At 38.6% G+C, this 27,824-nt stretch overlaps 1 protein-coding gene and 1 long non-coding RNA gene across 12 annotated transcripts in view; one reads left to right on the plus strand and one right to left on the minus strand.

The window, feature by feature from the left end:
* Positions 1-27,824, plus strand: part of FHIT (fragile histidine triad diadenosine triphosphatase) — a 1,429,687-nt gene that overhangs the window by 685,643 nt on the left and 716,220 nt on the right. The gene's annotated exons all lie outside the window — the stretch shown is intronic.
* Positions 7,655-12,881, minus strand: LOC309845697. Its single transcript, XR_014301433.1, has 3 exons — positions 12,664-12,881; positions 9,723-9,868; positions 7,655-7,798 (listed from the first exon to the last, which is right to left on the minus strand). It is a non-coding gene; the product is annotated as an uncharacterized lncRNA (long non-coding RNA).

Here is a 27,824-nt window from a genome sequence, read left to right on the forward strand (position 1 = left end):
GCTCCAGCTCTTTTAAAAAAATAAAATGTTATAGATACACCCCATGTTCTAACTCTCATCTTAATTCTTCTTCCTCTTTTTATTTATTTATTTATTTTTTTAAAGATTTTACTCATTTGACAGACAGAGGTCACAAGTAGGCAGAGAGGCAGGCAGAGAAAGAGGAGGAAGCAGGCTCCCCACAGAGCAGAAAGCCCGATGCGGAGCTCGATCCCAGGACGCTGAGATCACGACCTGAGCCGAAGGCAGAGGCCTCAACCCACTGAGCCACCCAGGCGCCCCATCCTCTTTTTATTTTTTAAAAGATTTTTAATATTAATTTATATGTGTGTGTGTGCATGTGTGTGTGTCTGAGAGAGAGAGAGAGAGAACACACAGAGGGAGAGGGAGAAGGAGAAGCAGAGTCTCCATTGAGCAAGGAGCCCAGTGTGGGGCTTGATCCCAGGACCCCGGAATCATGATCTGAGCCAAAGGCAGGTGCTTAACTGACTGAGCCACCCAAGTATCCTGGATTTTTAATTTAAGTGGATATTTGTCATTGACTTTTTGCTTGGAAAAAATAGGGAATGGAAACTTATATTTCTTTACCTCATAAAAAAGTGAACACAAATCCTCTTAGACTTTTTGGAAGAGTTTTAGAATAAGAAAAGTGGAAAAAAATTGAGAAATGAAGAACTTGTCTGTTTCTTCTTTACCAGTATTTTTACTTAAAATGTATTTGAACCAATTTGCTAAGTGAAAGAAGACAGACCACTATTCTTTTATTCTATTTATATAAAATATTTAAGATAGGCAAATTCATGGAGATAAAATGGAGATTAGTGTTTGCTGTGGGCTGGTGGTAGGTGTTGAATGTCTGCTTAATGGGTACTGGGTTTTCTTTTCAGATGATGAAAACATTCTGCAAACACAGTGATAAAGGTGACACAACATCATGAATATACTAAATAACAGGACTTTTCACTTCAGAAAGGTTACATTGATGAATTTTCTCACTGTTTATGTATTGAAGTGTATATATTTGTTTAACTGGAGAGAAAGCAGCCTTAATCTGCGTGGTTCCTCCCACCTCCTGCAAAGAAACAATATAGATCATGTCTGAATTATAATGAAAGTCTTTAAGTTTTATTTATTTTGTTAGTACAGGCTGGGGGAGGGATGGGAGGTGGGGAGAGGGGCAGAGGGATAGAGAGAATCTCAAGCCGACTCCATGCAGATCCTGAGATCGTGACCAGAGCTGAAATCAAGAGTTGGTCACTTTAACAGACTGAGCCACACAGGTATTCCCTTTAATGAAAGCCTTAACCAAAATCTTTACTCTTTTTTTTTTTTTTTTTTTTTAAACCATGGATGTCTAGTTTTTGGTCACTCAGAAGAACCTAAACTTCATGTTTCATACAACTTTTCATTATGTTCTTAAATAAGAGTAGAATGATTTGCTCTTGGAAGTTTTTCTTAAATCCAGTTCTAAGTATTTAGAATTTTAGACGCAATCGTATTTCATTCAGTTCGTACTATTTAAAGTTCAATATTTGAGTTTTGTCAAAATAAAAGTATAGGTTTTTTTCTTCATACCCACATTTTAAAATGTCATTTTGGAAATGGTAATAAAACAGAGCATTAAACCGAAATTAGTATGATGTTGAAGGTGTGATCTAATTAAAATGCAAATGTAAGCACATTTCTTCAAAATTGACATTGAAGCTTAGATACTCCCCAATAGTGGGACTATTGCTTGTTGATAATTTGATTTGACAGGTTCTCTTCTTAAGTTCATTGCTTTAACCTCACAGTGTAAGCATATATTGGCTTGTCTGATAAGATGAGAAAATTTAGGCAGATTCAAGAAGCTTAAAATGAAATTTAATGAGTCATGATCTTCCTGGATATATTCATATCCTACTTATTAGAGAAGTTTGAAAAATACCTGCCATCTACACATTTATGCCTTGTTGAAAAATCAGCATTTTAAATCTAAAATTCACACCTTAGGTCCTTTTTGTCTGTGTGTCTGTTGTCCTTAAGTCAACATTTCATGTTGCTCTCTTTACCTAAAAATATATCCTGATTTTCTCCACTCCCCTAAATTCCAAATGGCTTTGAGGAAGACTGCTTTATGTAAACAAGATTGGGAAGCCCTTGATTGAAAAGGGACTGGAAGGAGGTTTGAAGCTGACTAAACATGCGGTACAACTTCTAGAAACCTTTTGTGCTCTAACATGGACTTTAAAGCAAATATGATTGTAATGGAACATTTACTTTTGTTTCTATTTTTAAAATTTTAAGGTAATTGGGGTACCTGGGTGACTCAGTGGGTTAAGCCTCTGCCTTTGGCTTAGGTCATGATCCCAGGGTCCTGGGATCAAGCCCTACATCGGGCTCTCTGCTCAGCGGGGAGCCTGCTTCCCCCTCGCCCTCTGCCTGCATCTCTGCCTACTTGTGATCTCTCTCTATCTGTCAAATAAATAAGTAAATAAAATCTTTTAAAAAAATAAATAAAATAAAATTTTAAGGATGAAATTGGTAACCTACCCCAAATATCTCAATACTTATGAAAAGGCTTTCTTATCCTATTGAATAGCTGATGGTTATAAAATGAAATGCATTTAAATCCATGGCTAAAGATGATTAAAATATCATACAGAACCAAAGCATTCCAGCTGTAGATGTTCATTAAATTGACCATTAATAACTTGTGATAAAAAGGAATATTACTGCGTTCATAAATTTTATATGCAGATTTTATTAAGCTGGCATGTTATATGAATTGATTGTCTGACATCTTCTGGCTGTGGCTGAAGATAATAGTGTTTCATAGACATTTTCTATAATGTGAGAATTCTGATAGACTGTTTCTAGCTAGTGATGTTTTTGTTCTGGTTGGCATTTCTTTTGCCCAGTATACAATTAGAAAATATAATTATAGCTTTGAGTATGAAACATTATAAGGTTAGTTGTGTCAGCATATCTATTATAATCTTGCTTTCTGTAGGGCTTCTGGCTGAGAGAAGAGAAAAAGGAGTATGTAAGGAGAGGCAAGAAACTATGTGTCAATTTGGCTCACTCTATTGTTGTCTCAATAATGAATTAGTTCCACTTGTTTCTTGAAAGGTAAATGCACTCTCCTTTGCTGTTACCTAATGTTAAGATGATATTTCAGTAGGTTATTGTTTGCCTTTCAGATCTGTGCTGCTTTAATATATCTTTTAACGTGTTTCTAGCAAACAACTTGACACCATTTGATTTTGTCCGTTTACTGTTGACCCACCAGATTGCTTTCCACTTAGAAATCATTAAGGGCTTGGTGCAAGGTGTGCTTTTCAGGTTTGGAGATCCAGCTTATCACTTCTCGGGGTCTTTTATTTCTCTTCCTTTGCTTTCTAATGTTTTATTTTCAGAGGTTGAGGATAATGTAGTGCAGGGGTCAAAGCATGGACCCCTGGGGCCAGAATGCTTTAATGAGAGGCCTGAAATTGCTGCCTGGGCAAGTCACTGAACATCTTGGGACCTGTAGCCCCACCTACAAAATAGTGTAACAATCATATCTACCCTATAGGGTTGTTTGGAGAATTAGTTCAGTCATGAGAAGGGCTCAGAGCATAGAAAGTGCTAAGTAAGCTAGCTGTTATTAATACCCATATGCACACATTAGTAAGAGAGAAGAGGTGAAACCTCCTTTTTTTTCTTTTCTTTTTTTTTTTTTTTTTTGTAAAGAGGTGAAACCTTAATCACATTTGTCTTTATGCAAATCAAGTGAGAGGTGATTGAGGTCCCCACCTGAATTCCTCCCCTGCTCAAGTCTGGTGAGAATGAGAGGTTTTGAGTATTCTGGGCTTGAGTATTTAGGGTTGTAACCTTGTGGAAATAGATATAGCTCTCTCAGCCTCAGTTTCTGTTTTTTTCTAAAATGGGGATAATTATGGTAAATCAGTGATGGGTCGCTGGGGTAAATATATCTTTTTATCTGAGAATAAAATACACATCTGGTACACAATTTGAGTTCAGTAGTTGGCTCATTTTATGATACTTACATCACATTTTTGTTATCTGCTTAAAGTGAGAGGGGTTGGGGGGGCAGTAGTGGTGTCTCATGTAGTATTTTAACTACCAGATATTATGAAAATAGTAACTTACAATTTGGGGGGCTTAATACATACAACCAAGTAAGAGTGGCTAAAACCATATCACAAAATCATTCACAAAAGCATTATGAGTATTATTCATCTTAGCCTGTGATTGCCTAGTTGCTAGTAGAATATTGTCCTTTGCCTTGATTTGTTTCGGAGTTTTAGAATTTGGCCATGTCTTTATATTGTGAAATTCATTGCCCATTTTGGTTAAAAGTAAACTTACTAAATGTGAAAGCTGAAAGGGTTACTTTCCACTGTTACTTAAATTTGAAGAGAACTGAGAGCCAGTGTGTGTGTGTGTGTGTGTGTGTGTGCGTGTGTGTGCGCGCGCGCGCGTATACATATACTCATATACCTAGCAGAGGAGAGAAAATGACTGACTACAAGGAGCTGACTTCAGTTTGATGCCCTTGTTTTGTGTCTGGAAAATTTGAAATAGGAAGGGTTGTCATACTTTATAGCCATCTGTGAGCATAGTCATCTTTTGCCGATGAAAATAGGCACAGGCCCTTTTCCCAAAGATGAAAAAGAAATTAGGGTAAGCTAATGAAAATTAGGCCGAAAGCCTCAAAAATTAGCATATTGACTGCTTCGCCTTTCACAATAATGGTTTAAAAGCCTGTTATGTAATTTAGATGTGCGCAGAATTTTTATCTGAAGTGAGCAGATGTTCTGGTCAGTATCTGAGCAGTAGAATAGTAGAAGCAGGTGTGAGTGATTAGTGAGTGGGCACAGGTGACTTTAGTTAATGTTTGTGGGGTCAGTGCTACATATTGTCCGGACCAAAAAGGTATAAGCTAGATTCAAGGAAACTCCAATTTGATCATAGTCTTGGTGTCCTTGTTTAATTCAGTGTGCTTTTCAAAATTCAAACACTGATAAAAAAGAGTTTAACTAATGCTCCATTAAATTGGACAGTGTTGCAAGCCAGGGCTTTGATTGCTTTCTAAGAAATGGAAAGTGCAAGCACACACTTTCTAATAAGATTGCATGTTTTTTTCTATGCCTTCTAAGGATAATTTGGTACCTAACTCAAGTTGTATCTTGAGTTTGATTTTTTAGATTTTCCAATCAGGACCCATATCTCTGAGGAAAAAGAGGTTGAAATGAATAGGTAGCATTATTTTAGAACTCTACCTGTTCTGGAGGGAAATGATTAATAATGATATTTACTGGAGGAAGATAATAAGATTTTTTTTTTCTAACTGATGTTACTTGTTGTATATTATGCACACTGACAACGTGTTTATTTTTTCCCTAATGCCCTCTCAGCATTGTTCTTGTTTTCTCTTCGAGATCCCAAGCCATTTCACATCATCTAGTCCAACCCCTGTGTCTCTCTCCCACCTTGGAAGTCCTCTGTGTAGCAGGAAGTGTGGGATCCATGAGTTAAAATGGAAGGACTTCTGAAGGTGGATTAAACTTTATATGTAGTTACTTAGGGAAATATTTATAGTTTCATGTTTGACACAAAAAGTTGACATGAAGTTTCTATTTTGATTTTACTTCTGGCTCTTCTACCCGAGATTTTTTTTTTTTTTTAAATCTTTTGATATTTTGAACTTGAATGAGATTTAAATATTGTTACGTATTTGTGATCAACAAAACAACCACCATATGTGGAATAGTAATGTTTGGTGTACCGGAGAAATAGTAATGCTTGGTGTACACATGAGCTATTTTCTGTGTTTTCCACAAGAACTTCTGAAACGTCCAAGATAGCCTGTTCTTTCTGTTTATATAAAACTCACATGGTATTTATGGTTATTAACCATATTGTTTAGAGAGCTGCCTGCATATGAGACTTGGGCTTGTTTATGTAATACTAGACAACACAGGATTGCCAAGATTCTGTGTAGTCATAAATGCTGATTTAGTCATACTGGTCATTAAAATATCAAAATATTTCTATTGTACATAGCTATTGCCCGGAGTTCCCAGGAATGCTCCCAGACCTATTGTTCTAGCAGTCCTGCATCCTCCCCTATACTTTCCTGCAATCCAGCAATCATAGAACTCACCCCCTGCTCTGCAGAGGTCCTGCAAAACCCCATTCCCCCAACATTTCAAGCTTCTAGAAGCCCTTCGCTTTAATAGATGTGACATATGAATGGGCCTACAATGAATGTTGAATAAGTAAAAGGTTACTTGGAATAATAAGATAAAAGGGAAAAGTATCTTTCAATCTTGGTATGAAGTCCCCTAAACTGCATAAGTGAAAGCAAACAAGTAACAGCAAAATCTGTCCTAGGGCCGGGACTGAGCTAACCATGCCTGAAACACTGTTGGGAAACATACCTGGGACTTAGTAAGTATGGTGATACACTGAGCATCTCAAATAGAACCTTTAAATTCAATCATAAGAGCTAAGTAAATGTTTGACAAGTCTGCCACCACGCCCCCCACCCCCAGCATTGCTTTGGTTTCTTGATCTCTTAGTAAAGCTTTGCATTTAAATCAAATGGATGTGCTCTCATCTTTATGTTTTGAGCAGCTCCAGGGGCTTTGTCTGGGTTTTCTTTCTAGCCTTTCCTTCCTTCACAGAACACTTGTACTTGGATCACAGAATGTTGGCTTCACAGAGGGTCTAGTAAATATCTGAATAAAGAACCTCTAATCACTCGTTTTCTTTGTTGTTGTTGTTGTTTGTTTTGTTTTTTTAATTTTAACAGGCACTTAGAATGCCCATCCACATTCCCTATGCTTTGGCTGCAGAAATGGATTTTCTGGGTAATGAACTTGAACTTTGTTACCTGGTTATATCTTTGGGATGATGGAAAAGGGGAGATGGAAATAGGAGTCAAGCTTACTGCATAAGTGGCTTGGCATTAAGACTTTATCATCTCTGAATTGTGAGAGAACGAGTTGAACTCGGGACTCACTCTTTTGTACTATAAAACATGATGATGAAGTGTTTTGACTTTACGATAGGCTTACTTCTCTCCATTAACAAGTTTGAGATAGGCAGAAAACCCCAGGCATGAAATAATTGAGAGGTGAATTCAAAATGGATTATGTGTAGCCTGTAGAAGTATGTAACTGTACCTATTAATTGCTACACTTCACATCTGCATTGTCTTCCGAATGCTCTTGAAGGAATGTGACAGCGGAGGTGAGCAGAACCTAGGCTTCTTCACAGTTATTTTTGTGCGTGGATCCCTACTTGCATAGTATTTCCACCTTTTATGTTTCCAACTCTGAGCAGTAATTATACTTGAAAAAAAGAAAGGTAATTATAAAATTGCAGCAGCCATGAGCCTTAGTTTCTCATTCTGCTTTAAGCAGCTTCTGCAACCTGCTCAGAATGTTCTTCCTGCTTTTGCCTCCCTTCATGGAGCTCTCACGTTGGTGTCCCCCAGGTCTTGAGTACAGTGTCCGTGACAGGAAGTCAGGTGTTTGACTTGCTTCAAGTCCCTTATTCTGCCCCTTCCTCCCTGGGTGCCCCTTGCTCAAGCCATGAAACCTTTCTAGGGGTGGTTGTGAGATTGGCCCCAGGATCAGGCATACAACATCCTTAACAAATATTAACTCTTATTATCATTTACATGGTGTTTATGGTGACCCAATTTGCTTGTGGTACAGTTACTTGGTTAGAAATCATTTGACTGTCTCAGTCCTTCCTGATGTTTCTGGAACCTGACGACACATACTTCAATTTTGTGATCTCTCTGAAAGAGCAATAGAAGAATGATTTCAATTAACTCACATTTAAATTAACTTTTTGAGAAGTTGTAGCTTAAAAACAAAACTAGTGATGCTAATGCTTTTTTTAAAGAATTAAGTTTGTACTTAAGATATATATGAGAAAATTGGAAATTTAATCACTAGATAGTTAACATTGTTTTTGTCATTGTTTTTGGTATTTTACAAGACCTTTAAAACATATTAATATTGTTAATATGTTAATTTTTTAGGATCTTTTTAGAAATGTTTTTTAAGTCCTTGTTTTTTTAAAGCAATACATCTGGAAGTATGTAAGTCGAAATTATGTGATGACTGATTTGCTTCCAAATGAAATTGGAGAGTGAATTAGGGTAAGATTGGCTGTGGCCCAAGATTGGCAATGAGTTGGTCATTTTGGCAAGGTTGTATGTCAAGATTGATGTTACTAGTCTACTTCTGTATATGCTTGAAATTCACCATAATAAAAATAAAATAACAAAACTAGGTTAAAGAACCCTTAAACTCAGTCATTATTACTAGTTACAGTAAACATATTTACCAAAAGGTTTCTATCAGCTGTATCTAGGTCACTAGGGTAGACAGGTTGGCTGATGGGTGATAGGAGTAGAGTGTGTGCAAAAAATGAGAGAAAGGCTCTCATTTGTAGTCGTAAGTTGACCCAAAATATGTGATAAAATCCAAATTTGTTTGTACAGGGAGGCCCATTGAAAGATAAAATATGCATCATCAGATTTTCCTTTTTGAGAAGTGTTTTGATTTGTTTATTGAAAGCATATCTTTGAGGCATAAAAGGGTTTATATTTGAAGCTGTTAGGATTTGCTTGCATCAAGAATATTACCTTAAATAATTAATGGAGGAAACATCAGAGCCTGCCCTTCTCTGACCTATAGATCTTTAGACAGCGCTGAAAGAACTGATGGTGTACAGTGCTTTCTTTGCCTAACCTGTCAGGCCCCTTCGGAGGCATCCTAAATTTGCTGATGGATTCTAAAGTAACTGATGTTTGATGTTAGGCAGCTTTGGGGGAATTGTTCAAGAGATTGGGATGTTTGCAGTGCATGGAAATGTATGCTTTTTATGATCTGTTCAGCTCTAACTCTTTGAGACCCTCTATTTTACGATTAGATGATGCTTTTAAAAAACTAAATTGCATCTGACATATGGCTTGATCTTTCTTCCTCTAATTACCAAACAAAACCAAATAAAATTTCCTATTGGAGATTCTAGCTTTGAGTCATGTACTTTTTATTTTTGATTATATACACTCTCATTTTAAGTATCCTGTAAATATTTATTGTACCTTCTATCATATTTGGGAAATTGTGCCTTTTTCAGTTCCCATTAGAGTTGACAGCATATATTAGTTTATAGAGATAGCCATTATAACAAGAATATTCACTGATGGGTACACAGAAATATATCCTCTACTGTGCTACTTCATGCTGGTCAAAAAGTCTTAGACAAACGACTTTTGATAGGGAACTGTTCTTTGGAATATTCATATCTTCAGCTTAGAGAGAGAGACTTCTTATTTATTTTTTCTGTGATCTCACTGCCATTACTGATCAGAGTTTAGGGTCTGTGTATGAGAAGGTAAAATATCTTTGACTCCCTCATTTTTTTTCCAGAGAATTTCAAAGTCTTTGATGCTAGTGCCTTGTCTCTTTCAAATATTTACTATTCCACCCCCTTCAACCTCCCTACACAGATTTTCAGTGCCTCCTGACCCCTGCATTTAGGACCAATTAACTTTATGTCCTCTAGGACACTCAGCTTTTGTATCTGAATAAAAATATTTGCAAATGCTTTTGGGCAGTGTTGCATAGCACTATAACTTTGATGTCAGTTAAGGGACAAAGTCATATTTCCTTTCTTCCTTGGAGAATCAATAATGTGGTCATACTTACAGAGACAGGCACGTCTGAACCATGGGCAGGCAGTACATTATTTTCAAATCTCTTTTCTCCCAAAGGTCCCTCAAGTCTAGTTCTCTTTGACAGTTTCATCATGAGTGCTCTACAGTCTTGTTGTCCTGGGCAACCTTAGAAAAGTTCTATGGAAAACAATATAATTAATACAATGTCTTTTACTGGATCCTGTGTCTTATTCCCAAAACAATAGTTACATTGCATTTCATTTCAATAGTGCACTCCATGGCATGTGGCTTGGATTTGATATGTGGTGTGATTGTATTCTCTGTGTCATTGGGAATTTTGAGCATGTCTTATGAATAATTTCCTGATACCTTCAATATGCTCTTTCTTTTATTCATTTATTTGTTAATGCAAAAAAAAAAAAAAAAAAAAAAAAGAGTGCCTGTTGTGTGTAAGACATTTTGCAGGGTATGTGAAGGACCATGCAACAAGGTAGGGAGGAAAGGCTTTCTGTAATGCCTTTTATATGCCTTACATGTAAGAGTATGGGACCTGGTACATAAATGGTGGTGGTCTTATTGGCATTCTTGTTGCTGTTGATGCTTCTGTGCCTCTGATCATCATCATCACCATCATTCTAATGCTTTTGTCAGATCTCATTCTACTCTCTTTATAGAGTTTGATTTCTTTGCTGAAAGAGGCATTAAGAACTGTGATGATAATCATGGCTAGGCATCATGGATTGGAGGTGAGAGCATCCTATAAAAACCTAATGTGTTTTCAATAAATGAAGTTCATTCTAATCTGCTGGACTCCCTTACTCTTGAATTTGTTGACTAAGATTATTCTCTGATATATCGACCAGGACAGGACCGAGGTCATTAAACCCAATTATTGTGAATGGTGCCGGCTGTGCATTCACGCTGCCTGGGGTCAATTCCTGATTCCCATTCTCAGTAGCTGTGTAACTTTCACTCTCCATCTTATTTCTTCATGTGTAAATGAGGATCATAAGATTAATGCTTGTTGGAAGGATTAAATTTGGTAGTAAAATAAGTGGTCACCCAGTGCCTGGCAGGTCAGTACCTCAGGGCCATAATTTTTGTTGTTGCTCTAATTGTTTTTATTACTATTATTTGTTATTACTTTGTTTCTTTTTAAATTTCTGCAACGAGGTCCAAATTCCTAACGTTATACCCAACCAAGAACCTATGTCCTTGTGTGTGTTGTGTGTACTTTTGGCTTTCTGAAGTGAGTATATGGAACTTGAACTCAACCAAGATAATTCACCTCTCATTCATACCATGAACAGAGTAGAAAATAATCTTGTGCTGTACTTTTGTTAGGGAAGCTCAGATTAAGTCATTTTACACTGTAGACTGATCGTTAAATCCGACTTTCAGCCTCCTACCCACAGAGACAAAAATAATTAGTATGTGCTCTACCTGATTGCTGAAACAGGCATGTTTATTTTCTCTGTGTGTTTACATTTGCTTACCTATACCGATTATTACAAAACATCCATTAATCTTTGGCATGAAATCTATATATCAGAATAGTAATGTCGTAGTCCTTGCAGTAGCTGTAGATTGCAAAATTTTTATGAAACATTTTAACAATAGGAGTGCCCTTTCTGGGCTCTGCAGAGAGACCTCCAGTTACTACTGCATAACGTGGCTGGCTGATACCTCACAAGATAGTACGTTCAGTAGGCATGAGCTAATGATTATCAAAGGAGATTCAATAGGAGACCTAAGTCTCTTAGAAACTCCAAGATGAACATAAACATTCAAATTCCCTTTCTGCATCTCTCTTCAGAGCAAAGGAGTAGATAATAATAGGATAGGAGTGAAATATTTGCCAATTCTCTTTGTAGTCTTCATTTTGTGGACCAGCCATTTTTCTGATTTTTGTTATGCTTGAGATTATGTGTGAAACATTCTAAGCAATGACGTTGCATTCAAAGAAATGAAAAAATTAAAATCCTCAAGCAATTAGAATCATCTTTCCCCTCTTTATGGATTAAGGACAGACTTTATTTTTCTTCTTCTTTTTTTTTTAAACCCTTCTTTGTGTTTCTTTCATAGGAAAAAGAAAGGTGATTTTTTGAATTTGATATCACAGTAGATTCTTTCCTTAAAAGCACTGAACTCTACAGGTATAGTTTTGTTTTTATTAATACTAATTTTTACATGAACTCTGTTCTTGGAAAACAGCAATAGATAAAGGAATCTGCTACCCTTGTGTTGAGGAAAAAGGCTTGCAAAGAACCACTCTTGCCCAGTTGGCTTACATATGACTAATGGGTGCCCCTCTCCTAGGACACAGACCCCTCCCACATTCCCCTCCTTTGTCTGAAATGTTTGTACCCTTTGTCCAAATACTTGTTGATGGGGCACCTGTGTGGCTCAGTCATTTAAGGTTATGCCTTCAGCTTGGGTCTTGGTCCCCAGATCCTGGGATTGAACCCTGTATTGGTTCCCTGCTCAGTGGGAGCCTGCTTCTCCCTCTGCCTCTATGCTCTCTCTCTCTTTCTCATTGCAAGTAAGTAAATTAAAGAAACAAAACAACAACGACAACAACAACAAAAACCCACAAATACTTGCTGACTTAAATTGACCACCCTGCAGCCAAGCATCTCTCCTCTCTCCCAGGCCAGGAATTTTCCCCAGTCCTTGATCTTCGGAATGCAGAACAGCTCCTGAGAACTGGCTGACCTCAGGGAAACCCTTTACCTCGTCAGTTGCTCAGTCATGCTGTGCACTCATCCCATTTCCCTAAGCCTGGGTCTTTCTAGATGTGTTTGCCCCTCCCTAGAAAAAAAAATTCCTTTCTGCCTGACCTTAGAGACAAGAGCTCTCTCCCTGCCGCATTCGTCTCCCTCTTCCTATCACCATCATCCCCCTCTCCTTACTGCCATCATCGTTTCAAATAAGGTCCATCTTTACCTAAGCCTGGGTTTGTTTATATTTACCTTTTGCATTTATTTCCTCTGTGGCCCACAGTTGTTGCCTGGTTTTAGTGTTTATAGCATCTTCATGCAAACAGTAATGGAACTTCCTATGTTCTAGAGTGTTTGTCTGGAACTTTTGATACATTGGCTCTATTTCTCTGCCTCTTACAAGGGGAGTATTTTTATTTATATATTTTATCCCTAAGAACAATGAAGCTCAAGGTATGTTACATCGGTGGTGCGGTACTACCTAAATGAGAAGCTTGGAGTTTGAAGATTGCTATGACTGACTTCACAGTTGTTTTGTTTTGTTTTTCTATACCTGCCACTGTGAAGTCATGAAGGCAAGTAATAATGATGATGACAGCTGTACTGTTGAGTGAATTGGTGCTAGGTTGGTTTGTTTGTTTAGATTATACTTATATTTACTTGAGAGCAAGAGCACAAATGAAGGGAGGGGCAGAGGGAGAGAGAGAAGCAGACTCTTCACTGGGTAGGAAGCCCAACATGGGGCTTGATCCAAGGACCTAGTGCTTATAACCTGAGCCAAAGGCAGATGCTTCACTGACTGAGCCACCCAGATGCCCCTGAATGCTAGTTTTTATGCTAACTCCTTAGTGTGTATGTTCCCTGCATAATACTGACCACAGAGCAGGGAGGTTAATGCCATTAATACTTCCTTTTAGTTTACACTAGAAGAACATGAGGTTTGTGCGCTTGAGCTGTTTGGGATAAGCCCAAGAAGTCGCTATCTAAGCATGTATGTAAATGACCACTAAACTGGTCCTCTTCACCTTTTCACTATTAACAGGCCACCTGGGTTCCAGGATACAGCCCATCCACTTACTTCTCTGCCGGCTTTGGTTCTGAGCACATACTTGCTTCTCCAACTCAGCCCCTGGCAGCTTTGCTGGTGTGGTTTTTCTGGTGAGGCTGTATAGCTTGGGTTTCAAAGTAATAACCACAGTATTAAATCTGTCTGTCTTTATGTCGAATTTAATGTTTATTTGCTATTTTGCACATAAATAAAGGATCGATTAGGAAAATAAGGCTTTTCAGACCCTCTGGCATTTGTCCTATTAGCCAAGGGGGAATATATTTAAGTAACTGGGTTGCTTAATCTTCCCTGACCTTTAATTCCTTCATCTGTTCAACGGGCATCACAAGATACCTAACAGATAGTGATGCTGTGAAGTTTGAAAGATTAATGAATACAGAGTCCCTGGCCTAACACCCAGCACACGGTAAATGCCTCCTCAGTTGCTGCTGTTATTTTACTGTTACGTTTTTCCCCCCTTTTCTCCGAGTGATTGGCTTATATCAAAGGAGTATAGTGTCTTTTTATGGCATGAGCCAACTTCTAGAGGTGGGAAATGGCAGCTAACTGAGCGCATTGTAAGAGTCCCTGTGTTTACTATTTAAATAATGCTATTTAAAAATTGGAATTGTATTTTGTTCAGAGTGTTGCACCTGCGAAATTGAGTCTCCTGTGCCTCATGTTTGTTTGGATGATGTAGTTAATGATTTTATTATCCAATCATTAATCAATGCACAAATGGTATGAAAATGAACATTGTGGAATTTCCAGAACATTCCAAAACTAGCCATTAATTTAGCCCTCTAAAATTGGTCTATAAACATGACTTTTTGTTTGTTTGTTTGTTTTAATTTATTATATATGAGCATAACAGATGCCTTTTGGGGCTTCATCCATTCTTGTTACTATTTATGATCCATCCATCCTTAGTTGATTTAAGATTCTGAGGCTTCCTTTTTCATTAGTTCTGAATTTCTCAAATTACTATAATGTGAATACATGCTCATTTTCCCCTGGGTGTAAAAATAAACTTAATGATGAAAATTATTTCAGCTTCCTATACCAGAAGGAAGTCTCGCCTTCCTTGTTGGTGTGGTGTTGGTGTGGTCAGGGTTGACCCTCACGGCCCTTTGTCAGCCTCGTCTACTTCCTTTCTCTTGAGGGCTGGGCAAGCAGACACGGTGCCTGTCCGGATTGTGTCACTGCTGGCTTTAGGGAGAAAAAAGCAGCGGAATTGATGGAGATGACTTTTTCCTGTTCTGAGTCTAAGGTTCCATAACTGTCTCCCAAAATGACATCTCTGCCTCTGATACGGCTCCAGTGTTGTTACCCACAATTCCCCAAGGTGAGGTTTCATGTGCAAGTGCCTTCAACTCCATGTTTCTAAAGAATTTATTCCCATCAAACTGCTCCTTCTTCCACTTGTTCTGTCAGTGAAGGGTTCATGGTCTGCCCACCATTGCCTTTTTTTTAAGCCTGGAAATATTCTTCTCCATATTATTTCCCCAGTCCTGTTTGTTCTCTCAATCCCTCTTCTCCATTTCCACTCTGTATCCCAACCTCAGAGCTGTTACCGTCTCTCTCTCTCTCTCTCTCTCTCTCTTCCGATCATATTTTAATGGGTTCCTAATTGATCTGCCCGCCTCCAGCTCCCCTCAGCCCTTTAGTTAATCTTGGAACAGTGCTCATACAAATTAAGTGCTTTAATTACTGTTTGATTTCAATTGAACTTTATGGAAGAAACTGGCTATCTGTGTGGGGATGGATTTTTTTAGTGTTGGTGCATATCTTGTGACCAGCACCTTGAGAGCAAAGAAGTACCACTTTCAAGTGCATTTTACCTGTTTGTTAAATTTCCTTTTGCATCATTTATGGTAATACACTTTGGTGTGCAATCAACATAATAGCTTCAGCTCTTTCAACTTTTTTTTAAAGAAAAGTATCAACTCTGGTACATGTATCTCATTAGTATTAAAAGTACTCAGTCTCTGTAAAATGAATATAATAAGAGACATTTCTATAATATAAGACCAAAGCAGATAAATGTCGGGTTGTCAGAAAACTTAAATGAATAATGGTATTTGAGGCATTTGTTTTTCTTGCAATTTGAGAAATGATAATTACTGGTATTTAAAATTTCCCCCCAACTTCTCTTGCTTCTATGTCTTGGGAATTGGGGGCTTTTGGACTCATCAGGCATTTTCCTATCCTGTCAGAAGTTTCTTGAGGGATTATCAATAGTTTTCTGTTCTCTGTGAAAAACAAAGAACATACAGTTGAAAGGCAGCAAAGACTAGACTGCTTTTAAAGTAGAGCATTTTCTAAAACTTTGCAGCATGGAAAGAGTGGGAATTTGGTTTGAAGAAATAAATGGGCCGAAGAAAAAATTGTTTAAAAGGTAATTTTTTAAAAGGTAATTGTTTAAATTAAAAAAATAATAAAAATTAAAAAATTTTAAAGGTAATTGTTTAAAAGGTAATTGTTCAAAAGTTCTTATAATACCATCTTGGTATAAAATTAGTTTAGTAAGTTAAATAGGATTAATCCCAAATTATCCCCTTTATTTAAAACTCCTCTTGGAGTTTTAAAACTTCTCTGGGTGGCTCAGGGGATTAAGCATCCAGCTCTTGGTTTCAGCTCAGGTCAGGATGAGAGTCTTGAAATTGCGCACTGTATTGGGCTCTGTGCTGAGCATGGAGTCCACTTGGCATTCCTTCTCTCTCTCTGTCTCCCTTCTCCACCCACACTTTCTAATGACAGGAGAAGATTTGATGGTACTGACTTAACCTGAGCCTTTAAAGTCATGTCAAGAATGTGGGGGAGGAGTGCCTGGCTGGCTCAGTTGGTGGAACATATGACCCTTGATCTCAGGGTCAGAGTCATGAGTTCAAGCCCCAGTAGGCATAGAACCTACTTAAAAAACTTCAGAGAACGAGTAGGGATTTCTTCTCCTTGGGTCATGCCTTTTTGAGCAAGAGACCAGGGGATCTTTTAGTGAGCTGAGTTCTGTCAGGGTGTGGCATATTCCGATGTGGCTGCCGAAGCCCAGGGGGATCAACTGCTCAAAGCTAGACTTCAGCAGAATCTAGGTTCTTTGGGTTAAAGCCATGTCCATAACCATGCCATCCCTCTGGACATGCTGTAAACTCCTCTGCATGGATCTTGCTTTGCAAGATCATGATTATTAGGATTCAAGATCTTTATGCTCTTTTCCCCCCAAAGAAATGTTGGGTTCAGTAGAAGTTTCCTATCTCTCTTTAGTAAGGGAGGAATCGAGAAAAGGATGGTGGGGAGAGCAGAGTGATGTGTATTGTATCACTGTCAGGGGAATTACAGTTTTTAGTGCCAGTGATTCTGATTGAAAGACTGAGTTCCTCAAAGTTCTACCCTTGGGCAGGGTTCAGTGGTTAGTCTTATGGAATTAAATCCATATACACTGAAGTAAGTACAGATACATCGTGTTCTGTCAATTTGCAGAATTTTGGGGGGGAAGTAAACCTGATTCACAAGAGATAAGAAAAACAAACTTTTTTTCCTCCCTTCTCAACATTTACATGAAATAATACCTAAATACTTTTAAGTGCGAACAAATGTCCCATGGTATTCAGTAATGCGATGCGGTATCTGTCTCCTTCTACTAGTCACAAATGAAGGAAAGATTTTGAGGAGAAATGGCATCATTTTTAAAATGTGTGTATTCTCAAAGTTCTCCTTCCATGCTGAAGTCTGAGGAGGTGATGGATTGTCCCACTGGTGAAGCTTGATTAGCTGGAGCAGTCACCCTCCCCTCCGCCCCACCCCCAGCACAGTGCTCAGGGGTCTGTGCACGGTAGGCTGCAGGCGTGCCTCAGGAACATGCAGGGTTGGTTCTGTCTTGGTCAGTCTGTGAGGGAAGTTCATGCCTAGTTAGTCCTGACAGGTTAGAAGGTTCTCATGGTTCACGTGTGGGTACATCAGGGAGGACTTTTGAAACACCTGTACCTCTTGAGGGACCTCTCTGAAGTGATTTCCTATTAGTCTAGGGATGAAGACAAAACTGTTTACTGTGGTCTACAGGGCCCTACTCAGCACGGTCCTGACATGCCTGTCACCTCTTACCTCCTACCACCCACTGTCCCCAGTGCTCTCTGCCACTCCGTGCCTCTGTGCTCTCTGTCCAATGGGCTGGTTATGAGTGCTTGGGCTCACCAGCACTCCCCCCCAATCTGCTGCCCTTGGCAGGTGCATTGACCTCTTCCCTTTTCTCTCCCATTCCTTAAGCTTTTAGCTCAGATGTCATTTCTGCAGTTGTGGTCTGTTCTCCCTACTTAGGTCAATCCCTAAGAAATTATAGACTTTTAGCATCCCGTGTCTGTTCTTTGAAAACCTGCCTCAGTGGTACGCTTTGGGTGTTTGAGAATAATGTGTGAAAGAGAGGAGAGAGGGTCTGATGATTAAGAGCCTGGAATCTCAAGCCATTCGGCTGCACCTCAAACCAAACTTGGCCTTTCAGCAGCCCTGTGATCTTTCTGTGCCTCAGTGCCTCTTCTGGGACATGGAGATGTCACAGCTCCTCCTCCTTAGAGATGTGCTGATGATGAAATGGGCTGATGGTAGACTGGTGCCTGATGCCCAGAAGGGGCTCATTATGTGGCAGTTCTTTGTAATATTTGATTAATAACCATTCTTCCATTAGACTTGACCTCTAGGTGGCAGGGGCTGTGCTGTTTATGTTCAACAACGTCCTCCTGCTCCTGGCACGATGCCGGGCCCATCATAGGCACCCTTTTAGTGCATGTGTTGACTATGGGCCAGCCCTGTAGTAGGCAGACTGTGAATGCTTCACCCTCTGAATCAGTACTCGAGTCAGTAATGGCATTTAAAGATGTGCTCTTGGCATGCAAATGTTGCTAGTTTTTCCCTGGCAGTTGGGGCACTTTCTGTAATGTGGCCCTTTGCTCTGGGCCTTTGGGTACAAGGATTGTCTCAGCAAATGGGTCATGCAACCCAGAATCCTGACCCTGACGCAGGAGTGAGTCCTATCTTGCATGCGTGTCCTGCTTCCACTAAACTGTGGTTTTCAGATTTTTATTTTAAAACTGCACAGTCTTTTTTTTTTTTTTTTAAGTTTCTTATAATCTTATGTGGAAACTCAGTTTACTAAACTGATTCCATTTAGAGGTGCTCTTGTTAGGACAGAGAAGGGCTTGTTTGGGGTCTCCCATCCTCAACCTGCCTCTGACTGCCTTTGAAGACCTTTGCCTTAAACAAAATTATGGTCTGTTTTCTAAGACTGTTTGCTGAGAAACTGACTTAGAATGCCTAATGGACCAACGTGCAGGTAACATTCAGAAGAAAATGCCTTCAACATTTTTATCCCATGTAGGGAATAGTGTTGACCTTTGAATAGCATGGGTTTGAACTCTGCATGTCCACTTATGTATGGATTTTTTTTTTCTTTTTTAAGTAATCTCTACATCCAACCTGGGGCTCGAAGAGTCTTATGATCTACTGACCGAGCCAGCCAGGCGCCCCTCTACAAGGAATTTTTTTCAGTAAATTCAGCACAGGACTCATGATTTTCTTAACACTGCCTTTTCTTTAGCTTACTTAATTGTAAGAATACATCATATAATTAATCCATATACAAAATTTGTGTTAATTGACTATGTTGAGGGTAAGGCTTCTGGTCAGTAGTAGGTTATTAGCAGTTACGTTTTGGAGAATCCAAAGTTGCACATGGAATTTTGACTGCCCTGGGGGAATCCGTGCCCCTAATCCTCGTGGTGTTTAAGACTCAACGATGACTTGAAGAGGTCCTGTCTTGCATAGCTGAACAGTTCTTAGAGTACTGGAGAGAAAAGCTGGCTCTATGGCATGTTCAAGGCTACTTTATAGCTACTTGCTTTCATTTTAAAGAACAGAGATGTTAAATATGAGGAAGAGAAGAATGTTGCTATTTTTTTTATTAGTTTCTTTATTTCATTTAACTGAATCATTCGGTATGGTTAATGTCTCCCAGGGCTGCTGGGGAGTCTTTCTATGCATATTTATATATATTTGTATCAATAGAAGAGAAAAGAAAGTAAGTATAGAATGTGTGAGAATGTTCCATGCTAGAGTCCACGTCCTTCAGTCTAAGACTAGAAATGGTAAAATTGGGGGCATCTGGATGGCTCAGGTGGTTGGACTTCTGACTCTTGATTTTAGCTCAGGTCATGATCTCAGGGTCCTGGGATTTCGAATTCTGTGTCAGGGTCCATGCCCAGTGGAGGATCCTCTGGGGGACTCTGTCTCCCTCTCCCTCTGCCCCTCTCCCAACTCACATGCATGCGTGCTCACTCTGTCTTTAAAATAAATAAATCTTAAAAAAAAATAATGGTAGGGTAGAATTGGATTTGTTGCTTTGTTTTTAATCAAAAGGAAAATCATGATTCTCGCTCTTCAATAGCATATTTATTACCAGATAATTTGAAATAATCAGACCTTTTTTGGTGATTCTAGAAATTAGTTCAGATAAAGATCTCATTTTTCAGTTTGAAGAAAAAAAAAAAAAGTTGGTCACACCATGGAATGGAGGAGAATTGTTTTAATTTAGGGATCCCCCCACCACCAAACATTAGGGGATTTTTTTAAAAGAAAAGTTTTCTGTGCCAGGGTTCTTATATATATTCTTTTTTGTTATTTTTTTAAACTTAATTAAAAAATACATTTTCTTTAAATAAAGTCCTAAGTTTGGGATTGATGACTAAGGATCCCTTAAACTCATGTCTACTTAAATTAATTCACTCCTTCCAACGTGAATTTTCTTCTGAACAAGCAATGAAAAAATATTTAGCTTATATAGGCCATCTGGCTTTAAAATGTGGAGAATTTTCTTTTAGGCTGCATCTATTTTAGTGAGACTATAGGATCAGAATTCCAATGAATCCTAAACAGAAGACTCACAATTCAAATTTTAATGCTTTGGGGATTATAAATCACACCACATATGGGATGATACATGTTTTGGGAGAAACGGATCCTCCTGGCCCACATGTAAAATTAAAGCTGTCTGTATTCTCTGTTTATTGAATGTAGTTATTTTACCAAGATGGATCTGAATAAACAGTTCCTGGATTTTTAATCTTATCATTGGGATAATTAAAAACCGTAAAAATGTCTTTTTGTCAAATTATCCTGCAATATAAATGCTCAATAATGTTCTCAGCTTACAAGTTTGCTCAGAAAAAGTAATGGCTCTCCCTGTTTTCTCAGGGTTCATTTTTCACCACCTAATAAATAACAAGGAAGGGTCTTTACTTTCCTTGGAAGGAAGCGATGAATCCTGTGGTTAGTTCAGGATATGGGACTTCTTTCCTCATAGGTCTTGTATTCTGACAAGACAAGATATTTGGACAGAGATATTCATAATTACTATAGCCAAGAAACTTGGTTTATTTTAACATTTCTCAAAATATGTACTGAGTAAGTTTATTCCCCAAAGGGCCAGTAGAAAAGTTCAAGACAAGTTCAACTGGTAGGTCTGTTGGAAGACTTCTCAACCTTTAGATATTTTTATATGTGAATATGCATCATGAAACTCTGAAAAGAGGGTGTGGGAAGGAGGTCAGTGATCGCCAGTGATGTCCAGGAGATTTGACCCTAGAAAATTATGGAGGACTCTTGTGCTGGTGACAGCATGGGGGAACTTTGTGTGTGTGGGGACATGTAGGCTTTGTTAATACAGACTTTCCTGGGTTTTTGACAACATCGGATTCTAGATTCTCTTGGGCTGCTTCACCCCAGTACATTTTAACGTTTCTGAGATTGGGATGCAGTTTACAATCATCACACACTTGTTTGCCTTCCTTAATTCCAACCAAGCTATTAATGAATGGATGGTGCCTTTGAATTAAGTAAATTATTAAGTAATGCAGCTTTAAATTAGAATTTAGTCATTATGTTCAGCCTATCCCACAGGAAGTTATAGTATTAAGTATAAACCATTAAATGAGAGGAGAAAGGCTATTCTGTTTTGTGGAAAATTCGTTTACTATGATACAATGAACTTTGTTTTATCGAATTTCTGGAATCTGGTTAAAAAATAATTACCACTCACAGTTTTGGGTAGCTTCATATAGCTGTGGCCCATGCTAAGTGCTTTACACGTGGGGGGTGGTAACCCCATTGTAGAAGTGAAGAAAATGAAACCCAGAGAGATTCGGTAATTTATACACCCTATCGCTGTGGGGGAAGGCTATTTCAATCCCAGGCAGCCTGACTATCCCAACCTCCTCATTGTTTAACTTCACTGAACGTTGTTACTTATTTTTGGGTAAACTTTCTTACACTTTGGCTTTGTGGCAAGTTCTAGTGAGTCCTTGAACTGGGTCTTTACTAGGACCACCTCTAGAGGGGCTCTCGGCAATGAGAGATTCCTGGGCTGAGTCCCCAAGAGATACTTTTTCATCAGCTCAGGGGTGAGACTTGGGAAGCTGGTTTTCAACGTTTTTGTTTGTTTCTTTCTTTTTAATATAAAAATGTTCAAGTGGTTTTGATTAAGCTAGATTTGGGAATGACTGATGAGCACATAAGAAGTGCGTTTCTTTCCACCAAAGGTTAAAATGTAATAAAATGCAATTAAATTGGGCTTAGTCCCCAAACCATGAAAAGCATAATTAAATGTTGTATGATCCAAAAGGCCCCCATCCTATCTCACAGAGCACCGGGATGCCGATGTCCTGCATCTATTATTGGCACCTGGAGGTGGCAGTCAGGGTGTGTTGAGGAAACAGATAGGCATAAATCTGCTTGGTACCTTTGCCTGAAATGTATGAGGGTGCCTTCATGCCTCGTGATCCATATGGTCCTCTTACTGTATTAAAAACCTTTTTTAAGAATAACCTCAATGTAAACTGTCACAGATGGAGATGAGTAAGATGTCAACACACCTGACCTTTCAATCTTCAGCCCTGATGGCAATAAAAAAGGGAGCCCCTCTAATCTGCCTGCAAATAGCTGCAGCTTCCTGGATCTGGTCTAATCAAAGGAACAAGCCCAAAGGGGCTTAAAGGATTCCATGCTGCCGCGGCTGCCATTAATTTAATTGCTGCGTGCAGTGAATTATGGGGAGTGGAGTTAAACACTGAAATCTTTGGGACAAGAGATTAAGTAGGTTAGTTCCATAATTTGCGTTGTATTTAGGAAGGGACACAGTGTCCCACCCACAGTGTGACTTAGCAAAACTGATAGCTATGTCTAAAGTCAGCACGGAAGGGGAGTAGCCTGGTCTTGGGAGGTGGCAGGGGTGAGTGTGACCGTGGGTATGAAGTAAATGCTCTTGAACTTCATTCAGTGAGGACTGGGAGCCTTCCTCAGTTGAGGTATCTGGAAATTATGCAACCTTTCTTTTTCCCCCTGGTCTATGTGATAAGTAAAAAAGATACACCTTTTCAAATATTTATACTTATTAATATTTAAATGCAACTCTGTGTGTTTTGTGTTGTACAAATCCAGCTGTGAGCCAACATTATCCAGGGCATCTGATTAAATGTGAATTAATTGAATCTGGTGGCCCTTTATATGCCAACTCTTCCTGTTAGTCTCGCTAACTGGCATGGTCTTCGTGTACATGGGCTGGATGTCTTCTCAATTAATTGACTATTTAAATTGATCAGTTGACTGCAGGAGTCCAACCACTCCTGGACTCAGCTTACCCAGTTGTTTGTGGTCTTTAAGCTGCATTTGGTAAGCAGGTGCATTTAATAATGGCTTGTGATCCTTTAAAATAAAATTATTGTTTTCCTCCTTATGGATTTCCTTCTTCAGATGCCAGCCTTATCAACTAGCCCATTTTTCCCTGTGACAAACATTTATGAAAATAAATTTCCTCCAGTTGAGCATGTGGCTGTTATAAGTCCAAGAGAGCAGTCATTTGCAGGATTCCGCATTTGCACAAGCTATCATTGGTTTTAGTTATTTCTGTTAGGTTGTATAATCTTGAGCAAAGGGCATGTGATATACAGGATATTGCTCCTGTATGTGAGTTATGTGACTCCTGTATGTGAATTAAAGGACTCTTTTTAGGAATCATGATAATATTCATAAAAATTATTAGGAATGGAGCAAACATATATTGAATGCCTACTGTGTGCCTTGCACTGCACTAATTAAGCAAAATGTTATCTCATTTTAATTAATGCTTACAACAAGCCCATCTTCATTTGTAATTGGTTGGTGAGACTTGCATATAGATACGTTGCTTTCATCCTGTTTCATGAGAAAGAGTAGGCTTATGAGAAGATGGCATGTCTGAAACTCAATAATTGGGGGGTGGGGACAAGTCCTCCAAGTCTAATAGGAAGTGAGTAGTTCTTGTTGTCTAAAACCCAGACTTAAAACGGAGTTCAGTCTTTGGGGAAAGAGAATCCTGTCTGATCTTCATGAAAACCCAACCTGAGTTGGAGCCTACGTGAATTCTGTTAAACATCTGCCTGCAGTGGCTGAGTTCACCTTCCTTTTCCTGCTCCCACTTGTTTACCCCCCACATACACACCTTACCCCCTCCTGACCTTCATTTGCATTTAGAATGTAAGTCTTGCTTTAAAAAAGAAAAAATATATTCTCAAGATGCATATACTATAATATAGTAGATATGGACATTGATTTGAAAGTTGGGTTCAAATAGTAGCTCTAATATGCTTGAGCTAATGAAACTAGGGTGTGGGTTTGAATCTCTCTGGGCCTCAGTTTCCTTTAAAACTCTGAGTAATAGTACCATCACCCTGGAAAACTATGAAGATGAGATCATGCATGTTATAAGCTTAGCCCAATGGCAAGGACTTTGAAAGGGCCCAAGATGTATGTAAGAAATGGTGGCCTTTTTTTTTTTTTCCCCGAAGATAGATTTGGGACTTAAAAAATTAAATTAGGTTAAAAAATAATGACTTTTGGTGCTGTGGGATTTGTGAGCTCAAGGACTTGGGTTGCAAGAACAACAAACACGAGCCTGCTTATTTAATAGAACGTGCCCGCAATGAGGGGCTGATGGGCTTTCAGCTCGAGGAGTGCTTCAGAATTTTAATTATTTGGAGGCGCTTCCCAGGGTAATAGAACTTGCTTTATGGTTGCTTTCTCTCCATGTCAAACCGAAGGGATAATTGTAACAAATGAGCATTCGCATGCCAAGATGTGATGCAGCAGAGGAATTTATGGATGTTGATGATCATCATCATCAGCATGGCTAGGGCTCTGGTTTGATCAGTAGCTGAAGACTGCTTTCTTAAGATGAAATAGTCATTTAAACAAACATAGCATCTTCTCTTGAGAGTTCTTCTTGTACAACACTCCTTTTATTTATTTATTTATGTATTTTCTCATAGGCATCGAAGACTCACTACTTGGCATGGTCTCCTCCGTAGTCTGTCTGTTCATACTGAGCTTTTCCAGGGAGATTTATTGCTATTCCTGGTGCTCTTATTAGCATCCTTTACATAGTTCTTCATGGCACTTGTTATAAGGCAAAAAGTAATAATGATATAATTAACATCCTTAGGGCAGCTGCTATTCATGGAGTGAATATGTATATATACTGTATGACATGGAATTAGGTTAAGAGCACTGCTTCCTCTCACTTAATCCTCACAAATCAGTGAAGTAGGGTTTTTTATTGCTTCCATTTTTCAGATGAGGGAGAAGTTGAGTTAGAGACCTTGAGTGATGTACCTAAAGTCACACCTAGGATTTAAACCAGGGCTGACTGTGCAGTCTGAGAACATAGACACCTCTGATCCAAAGCCACCTCTCTGTTGTCCAGTTCCCTGCTTGTTTCCAGTCTCCTTACTTGCCAGTAAGATCCCATGGCTTCCTGTGTGTGTATCTCATATCCTAGACTGCTACCTGGCATGAAGGAGGCATTCAAGCAGTAGAAAGAATGAATGAATTCAGGCTCTCTGCATGGTGGATACTGACAAAATGCTACCTAGGCTTTAAGAGCTTAAAAATAAAGTGAGAGAATTTTAATAGCATCATTTTAAGTGACAGACCACTCCTCTGTGTCCACAGAAAATTGAATATAGTGGAAGGATGGCAAAGTTAGGTTAGAAGCATTCAGATGTGGAAGTTCTACAGGGCACTTGATTTTTTAAGGAAAAAAAAATCTGCTCAGGCATAGGATAATTAAACTGTTCATGACAGCATGTAATTGTATCATTATGCGTATAACTCTGTTACTGTCATTTAGGTTATAAGAGGGAAGAGTGTCAAATCTTTCTCATGGTGTTTAATTTTGTTTTTAGCTTTTCCCAAAAAAAGCATGCAGTTTGTACTTTGAACCTGTAAACTCTTGACACATCTTTACATTCTTCACTCTTGTGAATCATTCATAAAATCTATAGAAATGACTCACTGTCCCTTTCTCATAATTGAGAGTCAGATCTTTTTTTATGAAGTTTAGATAAATCTTCCACTGTTCAAGGCCCTTATATGTGCATACTTTTAATGTACCTTGTTTTTTTAACTTTGTGTCTTATTTGGAGTTAATACTATTAGTAATACAGCCTGTAAGAATAACAACTCAATTTATTCAAGACCATTTTAATTAAAAATATGTGCTAACTCTTAAGGGACCAGGTGGAAATTTACTTCTCTGAAGACAGGGGTTGCTGAGCAAATTAATAATGTAAACAAGATTTTGGAGGGAATATTTAATCAACTCAAGAGAAGAAACTCTACAAGCAAGCTCCAGCACTATTTAAAAAAAATTTTTTTTCCCCCAGCAGTTTAGAGCTATCCATTGACATTCAGGAGATTGATGTGTTAATTACTAATCATTGTGTTGAATTCATTAAGCCTTTCACATTAAATACTTTTATTTGGCCACATTCTGTTGGTCTCACACAAAATTGAATGTTGTTGACTCTAACAGGGCTACATGTTGAATCCTTCTTTAATAATCACTGTTTGGCACTTTCCACCAAATTTGTTGTCCTAGGCACACAGTAAAGCCTTTTTGTCTCACCTTTGCATCTGTCAAATGGAAACTTGGAGAGTGTTCCAAGATTTAAATGAGATAAATTGTATGCTTCGTTTGTTGCAGTGCTCAAGAAATGGGTTGTTAATTCATAGTCCAAATTAGGGCAGTTTCCTTACCAAGTGGAGCTGCTTCTGCTGTAAACTCTTCTACCTTAGAGTTGCAGCATCATTGTCCTAATGCAGAACCTAAAATGACACGTGGTTAGAATATTCTACCCCTCCAGCCACCTCTACCCCCAGAATTGGTCAGTCATCCAAGAAGTCCTACAGAAGTATAGAAATAAAATGTGCTATATTTAATGATTTTCCTCCAAGCAAACTAAACTTGTAGAAAATCACAAATTTTGAAACATCAATGGGAGTTGCCCCACTGAATTGTGCCTGGGATTTGTGATTTAAGAACCTGCTGAAATTTGGAATGAGGGGGTTCTTGAATCCCATGCAAGCTTGAAAGCCCATGTCTTTAAGTCATCCTAATGGTTAGGACTATGTTCCTTTGCCAAAGCTGTGATTTTTTTTTTTTTTTTTTCTCTTCTCACATTGCTAGAATTGGTCAAACATTTTGGGCCTTATGAAATGCACCATGCTACCTGTGCGGTTTGCTGAATTGGGAGTGTTTCTCCTGATCGTAGTGAGTCCGGCTTCCTTCCTTAGTATCATTTTCCTTGCCATTCAAATAAGAAATTTGAAATACTTTTCAGTTGTTAATTTATCTTCAGGCAAAGTCAGGTTGTTCTTTGAATCTCATTTCCCTTCTTGGACTCCTTGCACCAGTATTATCAATCGATACTAAGTATTCTTTGTGAAATTTTTTGTCTTGTATTTATGTTTTCTGGAAAAGGGCATGGAGCAAGTATTTGTGATATGGTTTCCTTTCTTTCTTGCTATTTTTTTTTTTTCTGGAAACCTCATAACAGCTGAATATGTACCAGACCATTATAACAGGAGATGATTTTATCCTGGCTCTTACATAAGGGGGAATGCTCACTCCTGAACCAAGTCTCAAAGAAGGAGAAGAGTTGAGGTTGGCTGGTGGTTTGTACAAAGATGGCTGATGTAGCTTTGTTTGTAGTTGTGAAAAACTGGAAACATCCTAGATGTCCAACAGTAGAGGATGGTTGATATCAGTTATGGCATTTAGAATGGCATGTTTCCTAGGCAAGTGTTGTCAGAGATGAGGTAAACATTTTGAGGTTTTACAAAATAAGGGCATCATGAGGAAGGGTGGATGTGGCTCTCAGAATATCCAAGGGCAGATCAGTCCTTATATTGTGGGATGTTTCCCAAAACACAAAAGGGTACGGATTTCTTGATCTTGGCTATTTCCTGGGAGCATGGGGTTCAGGTTAAGTTCAACATTGCCAGATAGATA

The sequence above is a fragment of the Mustela nivalis genome (assembly GCF_964662115.1).
Source record: "Mustela nivalis genome assembly, chromosome: 1".
NCBI lineage: Eukaryota > Metazoa > Chordata > Mammalia > Carnivora > Mustelidae > Mustela > Mustela nivalis.